General features: G+C 38.0%; 1 long non-coding RNA gene across 1 annotated transcript; it reads left to right on the plus strand.

Moving 5' to 3' along the window:
* The first annotated feature begins 1,474 nt into the window (after positions 1–1,474).
* LOC148593156 (uncharacterized) lies at positions 1,475–4,596 on the plus strand. The gene is made up of 3 exons (XR_015913785.1): positions 1,475–1,603; positions 3,117–3,259; positions 3,910–4,596. It is a non-coding gene; the product is annotated as an uncharacterized LOC148593156 (long non-coding RNA).
* Positions 4,597–4,899: the final 303 nt, after the last annotated feature.

Genomic DNA, 4,899 nt, shown 5'->3' on the forward strand with positions numbered 1-4,899 from the left:
GACACAAGCTTAAAATTAAGGTTTGTCCACAAGCAGAGCTTTTTCTGTATGGTTCACAGTCTTTGAATACTGTGGTGAATATTATTTTTCGTTGTTGGAAGTTCTGTGTGCATTTTGAGGAGCAGAAATAAAGAATTCTGACTGATTCTCAGAAATTTTAAAGGCAAAACTGTCACTGAAGATGGATTTAATACACACAGTGGAACACAGGGTTGCATGAAGTCCTGTGAATTCAGAACAGGAGACACTGACACAAAATTTTGATGATAAATGAGAAAGTTGACTTGCTAGAGGAGATAAAAAGATGCAAAACAGTGAATGATGCAGAAATATATTCCTTTCCAACATACCATCATGAATTGAGCCATTTGAGAGCATCAGGACCATTTTGCATGTAAACGTGGGTGTAGACAAACAAATTTTATCATGCTCAAACATAACAGAAAACACAGCAGTGCTCACTAGAGCGGGGGACAGTCTGCACTGAGAGGCCGTTTTTCTAAAAGGAACTTAGCAGTCAATGAAACAAGAAACTGTGTGTGCCATTCCATGTATTCTGAACAAATATTTACCTAATTCCTGTTGCTAACCCTGCAAAGTGGTAGAGCGTCTTTAGCAGTTTTAACCTATCCACATTATATAATGGCAGCCAAAATCACCTCCTTTGTGTTTCTCACGAATACCCAATTTCAGCTTATGCAAGTCTTTAATTTAGCCAAGGAAGTAGTGTATCTTAACTCTCTGCCCTTCTGTTAGCTACTATGGATTTGTTAGAGTTTCTAAACCCTTCTGTCTCATCTGCGAAATGTTGTTTGCTGTAGAGATACATGCTGAATTGTCCTATGGATTTCTCTTTTTTTGGAGCAATTTACAGAGCAGTACATACATACCATTTATTAAGACATTTATGAAGTCCCAGTTACTTGGCTACTGCTTGCGTTTAAAATGAAAACTGAGGTACCGCAGATATTTAGCAAGTTTCAGAATGTTAGAGAATAAGCACTAAGTTTGGGATAAATTGTTTTCCTGGTAGTTTCTTTGGATTTTTAACTGTTTTTGTTTGGAACAAACAAGGATAATTGACAGAGGGGATAGCCATGTCTTGATAGACTGTAGTCCAAATTAAGTCATATCATTCGGAAGACATTGCAGCTTTCCAATGCTGTTATGAACTAACGAAAATACAGCATAGACCCTGTGGTAATAAAAATAATTAAAGAAGAAAAACACCTGTATTCTAGGAAGGAATATAAGTGGTATTTCTGAGGTTCAGTATTGGCAGAATTCATCATTTAGAGCATGAAAAAATAATGTTTAGTGTTTCCTGTAAAATTCATGCAACAAGCATTGTTACTTATAGAAAGAAAGGCCACGTACTCAGTGGGTTTGCATTGAAAATGAAGTTCCATGCTGTGAACTTTAGATGATGTCTGACTTAACAGTGGTGACATGTCTGTTGTCATTCTGTAGATCTATGAGGATTCCATTGTCCTCCAGTCCGTGTTCAAAAGTGCACGACAGAAGATTGCCAAAGAAGAAGAAAGTGAGGATGAAAGCAATGAGGACGAAGATGAGGATGAAGAAGAGGAGTCAGAGTCAGAACGTGAGTTTTCTGCTAAAAGCTATGTGGGGGTGAGGAGGGAGGTAATTTTTTTCCAGTTTCTGCTGCACTGAGGCTGGTTATAAGGTTCCATTTGCCACCATTGGAAGTAGTTGCTTTCAAGGTTTGATCATTTGGCTGTTTACATCCACCTTACATCTTTTGGCTGTCGATTGTGACTGTACCTCTTTCAGTATAGCAAGCTATTTTTAAGCTAGAAACAAATCACAGAGGTGCCTTGCGGGAGAAGATCTTACTGGCCATGAGCATTTATAAACCCTCCTGTTCCTGTTCATGCTCTTCGTAAATTAAAGTGCCTGGAGAGGCTAGAGACAATCTTTATCCATGAGGGTTCAACCTTTTGAAACATGATGCAACATACTGAAAAATCATCACCTGGTTAAAAACCAGAAGATGTAACAAACATGAAACTAGGACAAAGTAAAACTCTGTTGTTTTGGAAGCAGCAAATGCCACCTGTTTTTCAAGGGGCCCATCTAACCTGCTTTGGGATGGGATTGGGCTGGACTGAAAATTCAGCTGGCATCTAAAACACAGTGCAGGAAAAGCTGGAGCACTCGAGAAATGACCTCTCATCCACTGTTGAAATATGTCGCTAGTATGTTATCCTATTTGGTGAAAGTCTTTCAGTTTAATCTGCTGCATATGTGCCATTCCACAAATTTACCTGTGTGCTCACATTGTTAAACACAGTGATAGCCCAAATTGAGCCAGGAATTTTCATTTGCAGGGCCTCTCCATATGGGCTTTTGGTTGCCCTGACCAATTCAGGTTTCCTCAGTTAGGAAGTTCTTGCAGGCTTGGAAATAAGAAAAAGAAAAGGAAGGAGACTACTGACCCAGTAATTCCATCCATACCCTCTGGCTACCCAGCCTGTCTGGTCACAGAACCTGCACTGTTTTGTTCTGAGCTGCTCCTCACACGTGTCAAGCAGCGGTGCAAAGTGTGAAACTTCATCAGTTAATCTGGAAATCAGAGGTTATTCAGGAATCAAGCACGTAGCATTTTCATCAGAAAGATGTCAACTCAGAATTTGCCAGTCACCTCCACCTGGAGTTTCTGGAGTTGAAAATAGCAGAACTTCCTATTCCTACAAAGGCAGACAAGAAAAAATACTTTAAAATGTTCATCCTGTCATGCAGAATTCCCTGAACATAATCACAACACCAAATGCTACCTATAGACACCATCCATCCTGAGAATGAAAAGAAGATTCAAAAGGTCAAGTTTTCCTGCACATTTTAATACTGAAGTTATTGTTACAACTGTCAAGTAGCCAAATAACAGCAAATGTCTCCTCTTAATTTAATTGTTCCACAGTCCAGATATGGAATAGAGAGAATATCTTTTCAAGCTGCTAGGGTGGCTTTTCCATGGACAGCATTTAAAAGTTGATAGCTTGGTTTTTCTGTAGTTAATTCTGTTGAATTAGTGGGAAATGGCTACACAGCAAATAGAGATATTACGTTCATGCGGGCTGTTACACTTTTTGCAGCAAAATCAGTGAAAGTCAAAATCAAGCTAAGTAAGAAGGATGAAAAAAGTCGGGAGAAAGGAAAAGGCAAGAAGAGGCAAAACCGAGCAAAAGCCAAGCCTGTTGTGAGTGATGATGATAGTGATGAGGATCAAGATGAAAATGTAAGTTTTGTTGACTGAGACTGTGGAAGTGGTTGCAGGGATTGCGACTCTCCCCTCTCCTGCTTGCTTTCAAAATTCTCACGTATTCATGCCTGGAAGTATTAACCATGTTTTATTCTGTGGTCCTCATCTTGGGAGAAGGGTGATGGTGGTAACTGTGTCAGGGTGTGCTTTTGAGGTCTGGTCACAATGATGAAAAACAAGCACAAAACATGTTTGGAGCAAATTTGTTGAAGCTGTTCCTACTTTCCCTGAACCTTTAAATATCGGAGATTATTTGCATTTGTCTCCACATTAGAAGCACTTAGAGGTGTTTTTTTTTTTCTTTTTTTTTTTTTTGGTGGGGTGTGTTTAGGGGTGTTCTATTAATGAAGTGAACAAACATAGACCTCTTCCCAGTCATTTTAAAGTGTGTGGACAGAAAGGGATAGAGTTTCATGACTGTGCCTTTTCTTCTCTAAAGAAGGGTACAGAAATTGAATGAAATGTCATGAAAGAGAGGTATTAGATAGGATAGCACATTTCTTAAGGCTATCTTGATTTGTCAGTATGTCTTTTTTTTTCCTTCTTTTGCTTTCTTTCTTCTTTAGCAAATTCTGTAGCATAGCTGGTAAAGAATTTCTGACCTTTCTTGTGTCTCTTACCTCTAGGACCAGTCGGAAGCAAGCGGAAGTGATGATGAGTGATCCATAGGGTTTATTTTCTTGGCAGAACTGACCCCCTCCCCTTCTCTTCTCCCTCCTTCTATTTTACACCCAGTGAATTCATTTTGTCAAATAGACATTGGGTTGTTTCTGTATTTTCATTCTCTATAAACTAGCTTTAGGATAGTGCCAGACAAACATATGATATCATGGTGTAAAAAAGGAAAAATGTAACATATTGTGACCAAATTGGCCTCAAAGATTTAAAAACAAAAAAACAAAAGACGCTTTTGATGGAAAATGTGGGTTGATAGTATATTTCTATGGGCTGGGTTTAGCTTGGTAATGACTGGATTGTGCCTGGTCTTATTGTTTGATAGAATGTTTTTCAGTGGCAACAGAAAGACAAAAACAATGTCTTTTGTAGCATTGATAACCAGGAGAAGCCATTAAAAGCCACTGGTTATTTTATTTTTCATCAGGCAGTTTTCTGGGTTTTTATTTGTTCTGTACTGGGTTTTTTTACACTGTGGTACATATATGCAACTTTGTTTAATAGCTTATAAATGTACAGTAGTTAGCCTTTACCCATCTTGTCCCATATATGTTTTTCCACTTTATGCTTGATGATCTTCAGAAAAACGCTTTTTGAATTGTATCAAATTTATGTCTACTGTAAACTTTGCTTAACTTTTTTCTCTTTGATTAAAAGAAAAAAAAAAGTTGGGTTGAAAAATGCTATTGAATATTGCAATCTATATAGTGTAATGGATGGCTTCTTTCATCAGACTGATCTTCTATGTTACCAATGTGGATTATCACCTTTTCCCTAAAGTGTACTTAATCTTTGCTTTCTTTGCACAATGTCTTTGGTTGCAAGTCATAAGCCTGAGGCAAATAAAATTCCAGTAATTTTGAAGAATGTGTTGTTGGTGCTTTCCTAAGAAACAGATAATATAGGCCAGCTGATACAGCTTTATGTTATGAGTTACATGA

This window comes from Tinamus guttatus, unplaced genomic scaffold (assembly GCF_059628265.1).
Source record: "Tinamus guttatus ecotype Peru unplaced genomic scaffold, ASM5962826v1 Tinamus_guttatus_pri_ptg000446l, whole genome shotgun sequence".
In the NCBI taxonomy this organism is placed as follows: domain Eukaryota; kingdom Metazoa; phylum Chordata; class Aves; order Tinamiformes; family Tinamidae; genus Tinamus; species Tinamus guttatus.